Below are 19,402 nucleotides of genomic sequence, written 5' to 3'. Positions count from 1 at the left end.
CGATTGTTTTTCCTCCTCTTTCTTTTTAATTTTTTTTTTAAATTAATATTTTATTCTGTTCTGAGGCTTTCCTCAGGACTTGTTGCCGGCGTTCCAGTTCTTCACACATCCCCCAGGGAACACAAACACAAACCCACAGCTTTTAATCATCGTGGCTGTGCTCAGGGCTGTCTCACGCTCTCCTCGTGCTGAGCCTGCCTTGGTTTGAACGTTCAAGTCCTACACAATAAACCTGTCTGGGCTCTGTGTGAGTGCTAAATGTATAAATGGGCCTCATGAAATTGAAGTGTGCCTTGTTCCCTCATGATTTTACACTTCCCTGCGTCTGGTACCCAAAAATCACATTTTATCTTCCTGTGGTTTATAGCTTTCAAAATTCCCTACCTGAGGTCTGAGGGAAGGCTGGCAGTCAGAGATAAATTTATGCTCTCACTAAATTCCAAACACAGTAAGATTTTTAGACAGCACTGGGCTCACAGTATCTGATGAAAACAAATATGAAATGTTCTGTAACTTTGTTACACCCAAGAAAATTTGATATACACAGCTAAGCCACCACCATACAATTATTATTCTGGAGACAGATAAACTTATGATAAATGGTGCAGTGGGAATTTTTGGAGAGAGCACCTGAAGCAAGAGAACAATCTTGTATTGGCAAACAAGGTAAAACTTTAATGATTTGAGGCAGTTTCCACCATAAAACTGCACCAGAGCTCTACTTTTCTGAGCTTTTCTACATCAAATGATGCAGCCAGAGACCCTTCTGAATATTCACTTTCAGAGGAGAAACCATAACATGCTAGGAGAAATGTGTTTATATTAGAAATAACCACATTATAGCTAATGAATTTTTATTATTCTGAATAATAAGGTCCCAAAGGTGCAATTATGGCTGGGGTTTGGAGACTTTTGTTCTCCCCCAGGATTGTGATTCAGTGCCCAGTAATTTCTCTGAACTGATTTAGCTGCTCATAAGTCAGACCATGGACGTTGTTCTTTCTTTAGTAAAAGTATTTTAGTTATTAAAGATATTAATAACACATTGATATTAAATGCTACATCAATATATTAAGTATACATATATTATGCACATTGTATACATATATATGTATATGTATATAATATACATATATTAACTATAATGAATAATTATTATTTAAATACTTCATGGCCCACAATATAAAGAACAGCAGATTTTTTGAGCTTACATTTTAAGTTTTTTCCTGCATCTTAGGTTAGCCAAAGATTTTGCATTACTTCTTAGAGAATGATCTAACTCTACAGAACAATTTATGGAAGTACACACGTAAACATTTTGGTGATATAAGTAACTGGTATTGCTTGGCTGGTTCTTTTTGGCTGATTATTTAGAAAACTTCATTCAAAAACTTTCAAATATCTATACTAACTTACTGGTCATGTGTGTTTTCTAAATTTTTTCACTTTCTTTGCTGCTATAAAGACGTCTAATTTTATTAAATCAAAATAGAAGCTGAAGGCCTTTATATATATTTTTATAGATAGTATGGAACTAGAACACACTCATTCTAATAAATAATACAAAAGGGGAAGATTCTTTGAAAATTAACAGGCAGGTAACCTTTCAGAAGGAAGTTACACTGCTGGCTGACATTAAAAATTAAGGTAACAAAGCAAACTTTTGAGAGGGTATGATAGCTGGGGAATTTTTCCTTGGATGTTTGTATATTAGAGAAAATCTAGGGAAGAAGTTGCTCAAATATAGCAGAATAGTCCATCTCCACCCTTACCTTGCCAGCTCAAATTCTTTCCTTGAGGCTACCAAGGTGGATTTTGTTCAAAAAACTTAAAGGCTCTGTTTTTCAACTTGTTCTTTGCTATTCTTCCTTAGCTGACTTTTATGTAGTTTAAGCTAAATCTAAAGTTTGTTTCTTGCATCTACTGCTGGTTTTTAAATTGATTTTGTTCCCAGCAGCACAGGCAGTGTCGAGATGAATTGTCATCTGGGAAGAAGCTCAGAGCTCATCTGAAAGTTTATGTAAAGCTCTGTTACGTCTCATACTGATTCTGAACTTGGCCTCTAATCTGTTTTTCAGTGGAAGTTTTGCTGTGCTAACTTTGGTAAGAAAGCCTACAAACACCAGAAGGTCTTCAGTCTGATTTTCACTCTCAGCCAGCACTGCTGATGAAGGGAGCAGTTTTCTCTCCCTGCTTCTATCAGTGTAGGTGTTTGCGTGGCTGCAGATCAGAACAGATTGGGGAATTGATGTGGGTTCAAACCAACTGTTTGGGGTGCTTGGGGCTTGTTAAACCAGTCTAGTTTTAACCAGGTCACTGTGTGCTTCACCACACATGTTTGTGTTGGTATAAGCAGGAGAGATGAGATCTCTTCTTCTGTTGACAGTGCTGGTTCAAAAGAGAAAAGTCCTTGTTTGGGGATTTTTTAACAGAATTTTTGCACTTAAAATCTTGGCTATGATTGATCCATGCATTAAAGTTGTGTAAGGAAGGAAACAGCATTCTGCATATTGCACTGTCTTTTGCTTTTATTCATTCCCTTCCAGCCAAGCAAGTTCTAATACTTACTACAGAGAGCATGACAGGAGTGTTACCTTGAGCCTTTATTTCATTTTTTGGCAATAAAATGCACACTTTGAATAGCCCCCACATAAATGCATGTGTAGTTTTTTTCTTTTTCTGCCTTGCCACCCCTGTGCTCTCCAGCTCCTTAGAGAGAAGGAGTCTCACAGAGGTTGACTCTATTCAGTATCTGAATATCTCTAAAAAGAGACATTTGCAGCTCACTGTATCTATTGCACAATAGAAAATTCCAGTTTGGGTCTTCACAGAGTTATCTTAATAACAGCATTTTCAATTAAAAGAATAGTTTCACTAACTTACTATGGGAATGTGAGTACTCACAGTCTGTCAGCCCATGAGTTGGTGGCAGTCTGGAGCTGGGCTCAGCTCTGCTGTGTGGCTCTCTGTGCAGCTGGGGAATGCTGTGCTTTGGGAGGTGCTGGGTACCTCTCTGACGGTGGCTTTGCTGCCCCACAGGCTGCTCAATCCGTTCTTCCTCTGCTCTGGCCTCCGTGGATCTTCCTCCAACAAAACTGACAACGTTGTGCCCTTGGGTTTTGCAGCAGTGGGGAATCTGTCCTACTTTTCCACAGCATGTGTCTGTTTGGTGGAGGTGGCAGACTCCTGTGAGTGTAGAGTTGTTTCTTGCCTGTAACCGTTAAAAAATTCATTTTCATAAAGTAGTGGCAGCATCTGGAATCAGCAACTCATGTTGTTTGTTTGAAATTTCTGTGATTGCACTATTTGAAATTCTCCATCACTCCATCTTTTATTTATTTAAAGCATGGGTTCTGGTAATTGTCGCTGGTGCAGCTGCACACACATCTGACTTGGATTGCTGTTTTTATATGCTAACAACTAAACACCACCAGGTGTCCTCTGTTTCTCTACCAGATCTGAACTACCTCCTGGAGATCCTCCTCTGGCTTGGAAAATACTCATTCTAAACAAACCCCAGGGGTGGGGGGTGGCACACAACCCTTTTCCTCAGCTTTGAAGAGGCTGTGCTGTGCAGCCACTTGGGAGTGTTAGGGGATTTGTACTGTGTGGTACATTTTGGTAGCACAGCTTTCACCCTCACAAGCTTTTTTGTGACTCTGTGGTTCATCAGTGTCCAAGGGGTTGTTTTCCAGCAAGGACAGAGGAGTAGCTGGGAATTTCCAGTGTCTGTTCCATCAAGGACGCAGAAGTAGCTGGCTATTTCCAGGTGTCTGTTCCAGCAGGGACACAGAAGTAGCTGGCTATTTCCAGTGTCTGTTCCATCAAGGACACAGAAGTAGCTGGCTATTTCCAGGTGTGTGTTCCAGAAGGACACAGAAGTAGCTGGCTATTTCCAGTGTCTGTTCCAGCAAGGACACAGCAGTAGCTGGCTATTTCCAGTGTCAGTTCCAGCAAGGACACAGAAGTAGCTGGCTATTTCCAGGTGTCTGTTCCATCAAGGACACAGAAGTAGCTGGCTATTTCCAGGTGTCTGTTCCAGCAGGGACACAGAAGTAGCTGGCTATTTCCAGGTGTCTGTTCCAGCAGGGACACAGAAGTAGCTGGCTATTTCCAGGTGTCTGTTCCATCAAGGACACAGAAGTAGCTGGCTATTTCCAGTGTCAGTTCCAGAAGGACACAGAAGTAGCTGGCTATTTCCAGTGTCTGTTCCAGAAGGACACAGAAGTAGCTGGCTATTTCCAATGTCTGTTCCATCAAGGACACAGAAGTAGCTGGCTATTTCCAGTGTCTGTTCCAGCAGGGACACAGAAGTAGCTGGCTATTTCCAGGTGTCTCTCCCATCAAGGACACAGCAGTAGCTGGCTATTTCCAGGTGTCTGTTCCATCAAGGACACAGAAGTAGCTGGCTATTTCCAGTGTCTGTTCCATCAAGGACACAGAAGTAGCTGGCTATTTCCAGTGTCAGTTCCAGAAGGACACAGAAGTAGCTGGCTATTTCCAGGTGTCTGTTCCATCAAGGACACAGAAGTAGCTGGCTATTTCCAGGTGTCTGTTCCAGCAGGGACACAGAAGTAGCTGGCTATTTCCAGGTGTCTGTTCCAGCAGGGACACAGAAGTAGCTGGCTATTTCCAATGTCTGTTCCATCAAGGACACAGCAGTAGCTGGCTATTTCCAGGTGTCTGTTCCATCAAGGACACAGAAGTAGCTGGCTATTTCCAGTGTCTGTTCCATCAAGGACACAGAAGTAGCTGGCTATTTCCAGTGTCAGTTCCAGAAGGACACAGAAGTAGCTGGCTATTTCCAGGTGTCTGTTCCATCAAGGACACAGAAGTAGCTGGCTATTTCCAGTGTCTGTTCCAGAAGGACACAGAAGTAGCTGGCTATTTCCAGGTGTCTGTTCCAGAAGGACACAGAAGTAGCTGGCTATTTCCAGTGTCTGTTCCAGCAGGGACACAGAAGTAGCTGGCTATTTCCAGTGTCTGTTCCATCAAGGACACAGAAGTAGCTGGCTATTTCCAGGTGTCTGTTCCATCAAGGACACAGAAGTAGCTGGCTATTTCCAGTGTCTGTTCCATCAAGGACACAGAAGTAGCTGGCTATTTCCAGTGTCTGTTCCATCAAGGACACAGAAGTAGCTGGCTATTTCCAGTGTCTGTTCCAGAAGGACACAGAAGTAGCTGGCTATTTCCAGGTGTCTCTCCCAGCAAGGACATAGAACTAGCTGGCTATTTCCAGGTGTCTCTTGCAGACCTGTTGCTGAAGGCAGCTCAGCCATCACCACACACAAGCTCATCCTGCTCTTACCAAGAGTTTATTAGCAGGAGCAATTAGTATCAATCTACAAATGGATTCTTGCTAGAATAGCTGTCAAGATAATTGAAATGAAAATGAGCTTAAAAGTTGGTAAATACTGAAATTTGTGTGTTTTCTTCTTGCCTTGGTCCTGTCTCCTTGCTTGTTCTAGTCAGGAAGGGATTTCTGTGACAGACTGGCAATGTGTGAGAGAACATATTTTTACACAGCAACATATCCTTCTGTGGGATGCAGTGAAGCACTGGGAGATGAAAATCGTGCTGTGTCTTTGCAGGTGCTGCACTGCAGGCTGCTCCATCCTGGACCAGGGAGATTTATTTTGTCCCCAGCACCTTCTTAGCTCAGGAAAATGACCTCTCTCTATGGGAGCAGCTGAAATCCCCCAGGAACTGGGAGCTCCTGTTTTGCAGAAGTGACCAATAGCCCTCATTCTTCTTCCTGAAGGCTTTAAACCAGTAACCCACCTCCCAGCTTTTAGGAAAGTTACCACTTCTTTTGGATAAGAGATAAGGAAAAAACCACATTTTATGTTTTTTCCCCTTCTCTGTGGAGACATCAAACAGCAGCAAATGAGGGTGTTCCCTTATCAGATGGAACAAATAGAAGCCATAGGTTATCCCCAGTTCAATACTTTCTATTTCAGCTCTGCACTCCTGAATTATTCCCAGCCCTGGCTCTGGAATGGCAAAGAGCTCCAGCTGCATTAACCTATAGCCACACCAGGTGGTGGCTCCTCAGTGGCTCTGTGAGGCCAGTGATGACAGCAGCTGGAGGTGACTCCAGAAAGAAATCATTTCAGTGATGGCACTGTATGGAAATCAATCACACAGCCTCCATTTCCTTCATGGTGGAAAAGGCCATTCTTTATTCACATAACTCCTTTTTATGCAGTCTTACAGACCTTGTGTGTTACTCTAATTGATCAGTAGTTTTTTGCCAATTCCTTTATTGGTTATTAACAAGTTGTTGTTCTGCATTGATTGATCGCTCAAACTCTCAGTGTGTACATGCAGGGACAGTTGTTTGTCAGAGACAGTTTTCATTTTTCTATCTGATGGTGTAAAACCAGTTTATTCAGGTGTAAGGTGTTTTCCACCCAGGAATATTATGTTAACGAGCTGCTCCCACCAGGATTGCTTTCACTTTGCAAAATGCTGGCTTTGACAAGGCCAGCCACTGATTCCAGGAGAGCAGGCTTGATTTTGTGAAGCCTTTATTTGTGATTTTTCTACCTTACTGCAACAGCAGTGCTTTCAAGGGCACTGACTGCAATAGGATGCTTCCTGAACACCCTTTATTTTTAATTTCCATTTTGTGAATATTTCTAAATGTAATTGGTTGATTAACCAGGATGCTTGTTTGTTCCTGCACTGTGTGTAGATGGTGAGAAGTCATGTCAAGGGTGTTAGGCTGGGGGTGTGATGGTTTGAGTTGCTGAATGATCCCCACGGATTCTGCAGTGCTATTCCTGTGTATTTTAATTGATCAGCTGTTAATTACAGCTTAGCCACATTTGATTGCGTGCTAATTCATCAAAGTGAGATCTTGTAGCTAGCTTGTACAATTTATGTGTTGGAGGAACTTTATTGGACACCAGCTTGAATTCAAGTGTCTGAATTATAGTGGATTTAACTGCCTATGTTATTATTAATATGCTAATACATTTAAATCCTAAGGAAGGCAGTTATAGAGCTTCAATACAGGACATTATTTATTAGCCCAATAATTGTAGCCACCAAACTGCATATTCTCACCATGATGAGTTACCAAAGCAGAATTGAAATTCTGGGCACACACGACAAAGAATGAGAAGGATCATTAAGCAGAATAAACAGCAAGTGACACTGAAAAATACATTACAGTGATATTTTAAGCTAATGCTTGTGTGGGCTGTGCAAAAGCACAAAGAGTTTATCTCCTCCTATCATTTCTGCACTTCTGCTACTAAACAAGGAGCTTGTTCTGCTGCTTCCCTTTACCTGCCCAGGCTGGGCAAGGCCCTTCAGGCAAGACAGGGAGGAGGAGGAGGTGACAGGGCTGCAAAATGAGATAAAGATGAGGGAAGGTGTTGATCTAGAAAATGGCTGGTACACACTTGGTAACCATTTCTTCCAAATGTCATTTTGAAAAACTCCCATTTTCATAAAGAAGTTAGTCTTGATCAGGAGTAAATTTTTGTCCTTCAAAACGTGTTAATTTATGTTCTTTATTCTTTCTAGGTTCTAGTCCAACTGGAGGCTCTGTGTTGGTATAAACAGCCTCATTCCATAGATGAAAGGAAACATTGACATTCTAGTTCCTCATTTATGAAAATATTCACTGGTATTATACTATCAGTGCAATCCTAGCTGCTCTTCCATCACTTAAGCTGATTTATTTGAAATTGTTACAGTGGGAGATGCCATCAATGGAATTCATATTCTGTGGAAATTGGAGCTTTTAATCCTGAATGCAGTTTATAATGGCACGGCAATAATGCATGATGATCATGAAAAATGAGAATATGCATCTTTTGCCATTTTGTATTCATTTAGGAATGACCGTGCTTATCTGCATTTCACATGAACTTTATTATCGGTAATGAAAATGAAAAATATTTAAAAGGCCATTTTCACATAGCTAATCAATTCTGTTGGGTTTATCTCTCATTTTTTACTCTTTTCAGACTCCTTGAAGTGCCTGTGTAGTTCTGCCTGAAACGCCTGCAGTCCACATGTGCACTTCACCTGAGCTCTGCTTTTATTTACTTCCCTTTTCTGCATTTAATTGCATAAGGCTTTATTTTCCCTATTTAGGAGAACCTCAGAGGATTTGAACTGCATTGCAGAGCAACAGTTATACACTAAATCGTTTTTGTGGTGAATTTTTTTCTTTTAGTCTCCTTTACAGTTAGGAAATCTCCCAAGATGCTGTGTTTAGCAAACATCTCCAAACCTCAGTGTGCTCATAATTGCATAAATGCAAAAGAGAAATCACTAAATGTTAACATCTGTTGAAAAGGTTGCTCTTGTCTTTTATGCAGAGGGTAAAAACTGTTGCAAAAATCCCAATGATGAGCTCATTTTGCCACAGCTTTGCAAGCTAGCTTGTTTGTGCATCTTATGGGATATCTTGTGTGATCCGTGGCTTATACATAAGAAAAATAAAGTTTAACTTTTGGTAAACTTCTGTAAGAATATAATTTAACTTTTGCTTGGGGTGGTGGAGCTACCTGAGTCTAAGTGTAACAAATTACACTAATTTCATAGTTAATTAGACTCATAAAAAGCACAATAGAGAATGAACATAATTAGTCATTCATAAAGATATCCTATAAGACCCACAAGCAGGGCAGCCTGCAAAGGTGTGGCAAAATGAGCTCATCCCTGGGATTCCTGCAACAGTTTTGAACCTCTGCATAAAAGGAGAGAACAACCTTTTCAACAGATGTTAAAATGCAACAAGTTCTCTTTTGCATTTCTGCGATTATGAGCGCACTGAGGTTTGGAGATGTTAGCTGAACACAGCATCTTGGAGATTTCATAAGTGCAAGGGAGACCAAAAAAAAATTATATTTGCCATAAAAGAAGATTTAGTGTGTAACTGCTGCCCTGCAATGCAGTTCAAACCCTCTGAGATTTGCTCATTCATCAGTCCAGGTTCATTAGCAGCAAGCAGGTGACATTTCAGTGCTGGAAAAATCCCCTGTATCAGTTATCAAAATTCAAGCAGACTATTGCTATTTTTCTAAAAGTCTCACACTTCTATTAATCCTTAGAATTTATTTGCCTTTTAAACACATTTAGGATAGAAACAATAGCTTCCACATGCAGACCATGAACACCCCAGCGTGGCCAATAAAGCAGTTTGGCTTTTAGAGCTGTGGAAGGTTTGTTGTTGCCAGGGGGGAAGTTTTTAGATGTTCTCAGCCTTGTTAATACTCTGAGATTCTCAAAAACCACTCTGCTCTCTGTTTCTGTTTGTACATATGTTTTTGTAAAATATTCTCTGGATTTCATGTCTGCTTTAGATTCCAAAACAAAATAGAGCATTGCTGTTGAGTTCCTTTAAAGAATTTGTGATAAGCTGGTGAAAGCAGTCTTGCACATAGGTGCTGAAGCAAGAAATTAATAGTATAGATCTGTAAAATTAATCCCAATTGTGTCATGTCCAAAGTAACTAATCATAGGTAGGTAAATCTGGAGAAACCTTTTTATTACAGGAATAAAGAGAATTTCCTAAGAACCTTCACTTTCAGAATTGATCCCAAATCTTTGAGATGCTCTTTGAGATGGAGGCATTAAATTATCTGGCACGATGTTTTAAAATCAGGATGTTTCACAAAACCTCTCAAGTGTTTCATGGTGGAAACAGTATCAAATAGTTTGGAGAGATATAATTTTAATTCAGGTAGGTGGTTGGGGGATTTAGCATTGCTGAACTGGAATTAAAAAAGGAAGAGAGATGAATGCATTTCAGGATAAATGATTTATTACAGGTCTAGCAACTTCCCCAAGGAAACAGTCAAAGGAGTTTTGTTTCACAGATTTAGAATTCTCTCAGATGAGGTAGGAGAGGAGCAGGAGGGAGCAGGAACTTCTTGGGAGAGAAATACAAAGATCTGAAATTTGGCCTGATATTCCTTTTGTGTAACTAGGGAGAAAAATCACTGCCCACTTTTCTTCAGGTGAATGCAAGTGTGCAGCCATGGAGAAAGCAACACAAAATCTATTCTTTTTTGATACTAAACCAGAAAAAAAGTAATTTCTGATTGTTGGATTTTCTCTGAATTGAAGGGCTCCTATTCAGTGCAAACTGCACTGAGCTGCTGCAGAGATGGAGCCACATAAAGGTGAATTTCAGAGTTTTGCTTACTTCTAGTTCTTTAATTCTTAATTATTTTGCAAAAATTCTGTGTTCCAAAGGCTGAGAATTACCTAATACATCCAGAAAAAAAAAAAAAAAGCAAACTGCAGATAAGCAATCACTTCAAACTAAAATCCAAGATTATTAAAGGAGCTTGAAGGGGTTTTAAACTTTTTTCTGCACTTCAAGCCAGCTTTTGAATTGGATAACTTGAATTTGAGTCCCCTTGTGTGATGCCCTATTACCCTGATGTTTAGGGTTAGTAGGAAACTCTATTTCTACTTGTCATCAGAGAATCTGGAATTTTGACAGCTGTGAAGGATGAAGATGCAAATCCCCATGATCTGTTCAGATGCACATGAAATGCTCTTTCTGACATTTTCTATAACATAAATTATATTTACTTAAATACAAGATTGTTAAATAGACAAATATAAACTGTGTTACTTAGACTTATATCCTACAAATAGTTCACATTACCTATTCCTGTTTGGTCTGCTTTTAGAGCTACTCTTGTTAGATTTAATAAATTAGATTATTAGATTTAATAAATTAGATTTGATAAATAAATATATTTAATAATAGATCTAGAAGAAATTTTTTTCAAGAATATTAGACACTTTTCTTCTGCTGGAGTGGGACCTGGCTTTAATTAATTTTGCCCAATAACTTGTAATTAATTCCTTTTCTAATGTATCTCTTTATTCTAACTATATATTTGAGTGGCTGGATTTTGATCAGTTATTTGGGATACTCTTCTGATTCCTTTCTTTGGTGTGTCAGTAAAAATTTGTGGTGTCATCCCATTCTAATCAATCTAAAGCCTTCAAAACCTTGAGACAATATTTCAGTTTAATCTAAAGCCACAATGATATTGAAGGGTTTTATGATACACAGAACAAAAAGTTCCACAGTTTCTGACCTGGGAGTGTTAATGACATTATTTGGGGTTTATTTCTTTGTTTGCTCCTTGCACTTTTGCTCCTTTCATTTGCTGTTTTGTCAGAGCAAAACCACAGGCTTTTACCAGAACTCTGGGAAACACTGAAAAGCTTTTGCTTAAAATATCATTTACATTTGATGGACTTAGAATACAGATCAGGAGCTGTTTTTCCCAGCAACTCGAATCTACTTCATTCAGAATATATTTAATTTTGGCTGTTTGCTCTGTTCACTGAATTCCTGAATAGCTTAATAATTACAGCAGGGGAAAAACCTCTTCTCACCTAAGTTATCCATCTTATTTAGGCAAAAGTGAGTGCCAGTGTTGATGGCAGAGCATACACTGAAGCAGTTGTGTTAGTCACTGCTCTCAGCTAGCACAGAAGGTTCTCACGTTGAATCAGGGAGATGTCAGCTGCATCTCTGGGTATTTTTAGTCCTTTCCTTAGGTTCTAATTAGCAGCCTCTTAAAACACCGTGAAAATTCTGATGAATTCTGGATTGAATGTTTATCTTTGTAGTAAATGAGAATAACAACTGTTTCTAAGTAAAAATGCTGTATTTGAGTGCCCTGTTGGAAACAGTCTGGCCTAATGATGCAGGTCAGCTTTTGTAAAGATAAATATGTTTGTAACAGCAGTTCTTGGAAGGGTCACTCTGCTCTGCTGCTGTCAGGCTTAGATGTGTGTCTGAGGTGCTCCTGTAGCCTTTGGGAAAGGATGTAGAGCTCTGCTAGCCCTTCAGCACAGAATCCAGGGCTATCTGCCTTCATTAACACCAGTGATTTAATTATTCTGTGCATACCTGGGCTGGAAACCTGGTTACATTTTGAGCCCAGACTGTGGGATATTACTGTTAATATGACTATGATAATACTGTTATACTGACTATAGGATATTACTTCTACTCCTTTTTCAGTATAAGTGATTATATACCCAATCTATGCCCAAATTTACAGCTCTGCTAGCTCTTCAGCACAAAATTCAGGGCTATCTGCCTTCATTAACACCAGTATCTAATTATTCTGTGCATACCTGGGCTGGAAACCTTGGATACATTTTGAGCCCAGACTGTGGGATGTTACTGTTAACTCCTTCTTCGTGTAAGTGATTATATAGCCAATATATGCCCAAATTTACAGCTCTGCTGGCCCTTCAGCACAGAATCCAGGCCTATCTGCCTTCATTAACACCAGTGATCTAATTATCCCTGCATCCCAGGCTGGAAACCTTGGATACATTTTGAGCCCAGACTGTGGGATGTTACTGTTAACTCCCTTTTTAGTATAAGTGATTATATAGCAATATATGCCCAAATTTACAGCTCTGCTGGCCCTTCAGCACAGAATCCAGGGCTATCTGCCTTCATTAACACCAGTATCTAATTATTCTGTGCATACCTGGGCTGGAAACCTTGGATACATTTTGAGCCCAGACTGTGGGATGTTACTGTTAACTCCTTCTTCATGTAAGTGATTATATAACAAATATATGCCCAAATTTACAGCTCTGCTGGCCCTTCAGCACAGCATCCAGGCCTATCTGCCTTCCTTAACACCAGTGATCTAATTATCCCTGCATCCCAGGCTGGAAACCTTGGATACATTTTGAGCCCAGACTATGGGATATTACTGTTAATATGACTATGATAATACTGTTATACTGACTATGGGATATTATTTCTACTCCTTTTTCAGTATAAGTGATTATATAGCCAATCTATGCCCAAATTTACAGCTCTGCTTGCCCTTCAGCACAGAATCCAGGCATATCTGCCTTCATTAACACCAGTATCTAATTATTCTGTGCATACCTGGGCTGGAAACCTTGGAAACATTTCAAGCCCAGACTGTGGGATGTTACATTTAACTCCTTCTTCATGTAAGTGATTATATAACCAATATATGCCCAAATTTAAAGTTAAATTCTAATATTCTTGAATTTTGCACAGCAATTTTTAGAGATTTGGTCAGTGCTAGATTCCTTTCTCCACACTTATTTCAAGTTGCCCAAGGGGAAGTGCTTTAAGGTTTTTATTTCAGCAGGCAGCTAACAATTTTATAGGTGTGTCTGGCAGATTTAATTACACATTACTGAGGAGAAAAAGATTTCTGTTAGTTAAAGAAAAGATACCCTCACCTTTACAGGTAGCCTGAATTTAAGGAGTAGAACATAAACTGGGTCATTAACGGGAGCTCCTGTTGGAACAGTGACTGGAACACATTTCCCATGGCAGGTGACCAACTTTGGCCAGGTGGAACCTGCCCAGTTCCTGCCCAGTTCCTGCTGTTTGTGTATGTCCAAAGGAAGAAAATCCCTATAAAATGTGTAGGTTATTGCCATAATTCTGAATAATTACAAGGCAGCACAGGAGGCATTTCTGAAGGTGACTCTGCAGTTCTTTGGCAGAAGCCCAGGAGAAGCTGGAGCAGCCTCTTGGTGCTTTCTGTTGCTGCTCTCTGGCCATGTAGGAGGTTGAATTCTCAGATCTATTTTTCTGCTGTCTTCCAAGAGAATTGAAATGTCACCGCTCATGTTTTCAGACTAAAATGCACAGCCTCCCAAAATACTCTATTGACTGAGTAGTTCACCCACTTTACGCCAGATCTGTAAAGATTCCAAGCCAATTAAGCTGGCTCAGATCTCAGTTCTTCAAGTCTCCTCCATTCCAGAGCAAGAAACAATGTCAAGTGTTTCTGTTGACATTCTGGGCATTATTAAAAATCCCCAGCCCTGCTTCCTTCCCTATTTACAACAGGCTAATCCTTCTGACAATCTTAGGGTTGGATTTCAAAGTGAAGATTTCATTTTTTATTTTAAAAAACCTATATATCTCAAGTAACCAAATAATAAAAGCACATTGGCAGTGCAGGATACTTCACAGCTTGGCACTGAGTGCTTTCTTGTACACAGTGACGTGTGCAGAGCTTCTCAGACAAAAATGAATCATGAGCAAATGATTTTTTTTTTTTCTCTTACAGAGAGCACTGGAGAAAAATAGAACTGCAAAATACCAAAAGATTTTCCCCACAGGACGAAGAGAGGGAAGTATATTAGGGTCTTGTTCAGAGAAGACTCTTAATGGATTGTAGAAATTTCTGCTGGCTCACAGTGTGGCTTTTCTGGAGCTCTGATCTGGGCAGATGCCGCCCATCAGCTCCAGGGAGCCAAGAGCTCATCCTGCCTGCAATAACGAGACCTGCTGGGGAGCAGAGAGGGAGAATTCAAGTGTCTGCACTGCCTCTGGGTGTGCAAAGCAAACCTTTCCTGCCTGTGACCTGTCCTGTGGACACACAGCTAAAATCTAACCCACTAGAAAATTACTAAAACGTGAGAAACCGCTCATTATATTTAGTGAGTCATATCCTTAATACAGCTGCAGGATGAAGAATAATAAAGTAATGTGTAAGAAAAGAATAATAAAGTAATGTGTAAGAAAGGACTTGTGTTATTGTGAAGGGAAGGTGAATTAGTCAAGGGGTTGCAGAATAACTTGAGTATCTGCAGCACAATGAGAATTTTAAATGCAGACACAGATTTATTTTTTAGTTGAGCATCAAAAATTCAAGTCTAGTGAGCATCAAGTCAATGCAAGTCTGGTGTATTCTGCAGGTAGCAAATACCGATCAGGGATTCAGAGAGACATAAAGAATATTCCTGTCAAATTTACTCACAGACAAATGCCCATCTTTACTTCAATCAAATCTCTGACATTGTCCATGTACTGATTTTTCCTGGGGCATTTCTCATTACATCAGGTTGCCAACATTTTGTTTCAGGACTTTCCTTTAATTCTTTTTCCCCCTCTTCCCTCAATGTACCATCACCCACCCTTCATCTCCAGAGTTTATCACAAGCTTCCCTTTCCCCTTCAGAATGTTGCAGTCAATATTTTTGCCTTTTCTCCAAGCTCTGGTAAGCCCAGCTTAGGCTCCCTCTCTCACATCTTACCTTGCACATTTTGGCAATGTTCACCTGCAGCTGCTCCACGTGCCCTGAGGGCTCCTGCACTGCCCTGATGCCTTGTTGGGACTACCTAAAACCAGAGACTGGACAGAATTCAGGGAATAAAAAGCAGTTCTGTTTATTGAAGGGCCTGCAGGTACATTTTGGGCAGATGAAATCCCCCAGGGGCTACACCCAAAATGGACCCTGGCTCACAGGTTTTTATACTTTTGTAAGTTTGTACCATTTGCACATTGGGGGTTCATCTGCCCATTCCAGCTGCAGGTAATGAAGTCATTGAGCCCAAGTTTGCTCCCCCCAAGTCCCTTTTGTTCCCATCTCTGGGCCCTGGGGCAGTGAGGTGTCCTTGATTGCCAGGCCTGGAGAGGAATTGTTGTGTGTGCCCAAAATGGGGAAGCTGCAGCTGACACGGGGTGTGCAGTTTGGAGGGACACACTAAAGAACTGCAGGAGTACAAAGAAATGGAAATTGTACAAGGTAAAATGCTCAGGCACTGACCCAGGGGCTCCCTGCAGGGTGGTGAGTCTGGCATTCCCTGGGATGCAGCATCACCATCTGCTGGCTCATCCCCTCTGGACACTTTGCTAATGCAGAAGAAATGGTCAGGGTTGTTCTGTGCATGGGAACAATTCTTTGCTTTTCTTTGGTTTTCTCCACCTGCTCTGGGTTCTGAAGGAATTCTTGCATTCTTCTTCCCAGCAGGAAAGATGAGATGCAAAGCCCAAATTGAACATTCCTGAGGTTTCTCATTCCTTCACTTAGGATGGTTTCTGCAATCTGGCTCTTAAATGACAGTAGAAAGCCATTTCATGTATAAATAATTCTTGTACAATGAAAAAATACTCAAAGATCCAAAGCTCTTTTAGGGAAAAAACAAAAGTACCACACTATTATCCAGATATGATATTATCACATATACTACTGATAACATAAAGTAATTCCAATGCATTCATCGAGGTGATTAATGTCTGTGTGTTATAGAAACACATCCTTTCCTAATTGTTTGGTTTTTTTTAAAATTCCATTTTTATGGATCCTATCCATTAAAAAAATGCTTATAACCTTTGCCATCACAAAAACCCAAATGTTGATTTGCTTGCAAATGAAGTTTTCTGTGGAATTCCAGATTGTTTTAACTTTTTGACTGTGGATTAATGTCCATAATTCTCCCTCCCCTCCTCCTCAATTTTAGTGTCAATTCTCTATTTACTATGTATGAACAATATCACAAATGATGACTCAATGAAGTTTTGTTCACTACAACAGAAATGTCATTTGGGCCTTTGCCCTTGTGGTCAGTCCATGCAATCCTTATCACAGCATGATTTAATAATTAAAATACTTCCTCTCCTAAAGTTTCCTTTCCTTGCTGAATTTTAACAGGAAATCAGGGGTGACCAAATATATTGAGCATTAAGAAGGGGTGGGAAATGTGTGTTCTTTCAGTCCAGATTTATACAAACAGTCCAGAAATGATGAAATAGTGAGGAGCAAGCAGACTTCAAGAGCCATTAAAAAGAATTTAATTTTCTTTTAAGAGAATATGTTGTATAGTTTATTTAAAGATATTTTTTAAGATACCCACTAAAGTTGTCTTCAGCTCCGATTTTGCTTTCACTTGCCAAATATCTTGCTGATTCACTTCTCTTAAAATTTGCCATACTCAGAAGGAACTTGAAAAGAGTAATCAGTGCAGTTTTGCAGCTGATGATTTCTGCATTTACCCAATTTGACCACTTAAAAGAGCAGCATAAGTGAAAGAATCTGTTCCTATAGCAACACAGAGAGTCTGGAGGAGCTTCCACGGTGCAGAGATGCTCTTGAAGCCTTAGAAAACCCCACAGGATAAAACCAAGAAGTATGGATTCTGAGCCAGCCCTTCCATGATGAGCTCTGGGAGGACACAGCTCGTGTTAGGCATTAGAATTCCCTTTTCTAAGGTGCCTTTGCCTGGTTTTGGCAGGAGTTTCAGGAACTGCAGCTCCTGCCTGACCTCACTGCTGGCTTTGCCAGGCAGCTGATGGTGGCAGTGGCAGCGTGCCTGGCTCAGGAGGGTACAGCATGAGCCATGTGTTTAAACACTGAGGGGCTGGCAAGAGGTTCCTTCTGCAGAATTTGGAAATTATTGCTTGCTTTTGTTCACTGTCTGGGGTTTTTTTCCCTTACCATTGTGTTTATTTGTTTGTTGAATCCTTGAATTCCAAGGTGGTCTCTTCATTTGCTTCTTACACTCATAATTTTATAGCTGGGAGAAGAAATTCCTCCTTGCTGAAAGACAAACCAAAGTTCTTGTGAGCAATCAGCTGTCCTGGAGAACAGTGTTTTGTCTGCCAGGCCTGTACAACAAAACACCCAAGGAAAAACTGGATTTTCTCATGGGCACCATGGTAGAACAGCAAGAAATTAATAGCATAGATCTGTAAAATTCATTTTAATTGTGTCATGTCCAAAGTAACACTAATCATAGGTAGGTAAATCTGGAGAAACCTTTTTATTACAGAACAATGTAAAACAACAGCAGTGGAGAATGAACCTGCCAAAGCCAAAAGCATTGGAAGGGCTCTCACCTGGAGAGAGCACCAAGTCAGAAGTGCAAATAGAAATAAGTGGAAACACACAAATAGCTGATAAATGAAAAACAATGTTTTTTTCTAAATAACATTTCAAAAATTAAATAGAAATGCTGCAGTACAATTCACAGCTGCCAAATTATAGTTTGTGTTGAAAGGCTGTATTAACAATTTCACCAGTACAATATGTCTAAGATGAGGAAAAAAGGATGAAACTGAGAAAAGACAAGGCTTCTAGCAGTTGAAAACCTCCAGTTTGATACACACATGATTAAATTATATATAATAGAATCCAAATTTCAGGGGGGAAAGCTGAAGTTTAATATTAAAGAGAGCTGTAATTTAGTGATGGAGATGCACTGGACCTTATTGAAGGAAAAAATCTTGTGATTTCTTCATCCTTGTTGTTCCTCACCATGGTCCTGCCCAGGTGCTGGGGTTGTTTGCAGGTTTAGGCTGGGTCAGCTGCAGGAGCAGCAAATTCTGCTCTGAATGGGGCTGTGGCTGCTTCCAGCAGCAGCAAAGAGCAGCCAGCCTCAGGCAGGCAGTCCCTGAACGTGGGGAGATGGGGGGACAATGACAAAATGTTCCCCTTTCAGGTCAGCAGCCAGGATTTCTTGCTGAATCCAGAAGAGAAATCTGAATTCATCTAGAGTTTATGTCTGTAACAGTCTTGATCTTATAAAAACTCCAATGTTTGCTAATAATGGCATACATAATTTCTTATTTATTTTTTAAAAGAAGTTTATAAATCTGCACAACTCAATATAAATCCTTTTTTTTTTTTTTTTCTGAGTTCTTGCATGGCTCTTTAAGAGTTACTCAGAAACTTCTCATTGTTTGAAATGTATACTTGACTGCTTTTACTGTGGTCCTGACAGTTAAATTGTTTGCTTGTGTATAGCATCTCTAAGGACCATCATTTATGACTGCCCACAGTAGCTGAATAAAATATGTTGTTGCTAAAATAGACTTTATTTTGAGCTTTCTTACCATTTGTGAGTGGTGAGGATAAAGAACTTTGGAGAATGGAGGTATGAAATCTATAAGGATGAAATTTCTAAGTATGAAATCTGTAGCTATTTGTTACAGTGAAGTTTTTTCTTCTGTCTCCTTTTTACTTCCATTACCTTTCCCTAACTGGAAAATGATCTGTATTTTAATGAAATTTGTGATTGAGCTAATTCAGTCCTTTGAGAATAAAATTAGGGTTGCCTGCCTTAAAATAATTAGTTTAAACTTGCATGCTAACATTTAAGAAATGCAGTGCAACTTTAACATTGTGTATTCAAGTTAGAAGGAAAATTTCTGTCCCTTGCTGGCTAAACCAGAAGTTCTGTTTTTCTCTCTTTTTTCTCCTTTGAATGTGACAATAAAGACAGATTTTCTAATAAAAAATTGTTTTACATTCTTTCATTTGTCCTTTAATCTTGCTATATTATTAACAGACTCAATAATTTATTTTAAAAAATACTTTTAGAGCACTTTTTGGTTATTCATCCTGGTATTTTATGTAGATATAAAACATCCTCTGTCCCCATTAGAACTTTCCAGCATAAACACAAAACCAAACTTTAAAGCCCACATTTTTTTTTAAACTACTAGAAACACATATCCATTACAGGGTTAAGTTAGAAAATCATTTGGGTTAGGAAGTTTGGAATTTATTAAATACAATTAATCTCTAATATTAATTTAAATTACTAGCATGTAAATTTCTCCAAATAAGACAAGTGTTGCAGTAAATTAGAGAATGCTTGGGT

This window comes from Molothrus ater, chromosome 11 (genome assembly GCF_012460135.2).
Source record: "Molothrus ater isolate BHLD 08-10-18 breed brown headed cowbird chromosome 11, BPBGC_Mater_1.1, whole genome shotgun sequence".
NCBI lineage: Eukaryota > Metazoa > Chordata > Aves > Passeriformes > Icteridae > Molothrus > Molothrus ater.
This window is presented reverse-complemented; position numbering follows the sequence as displayed.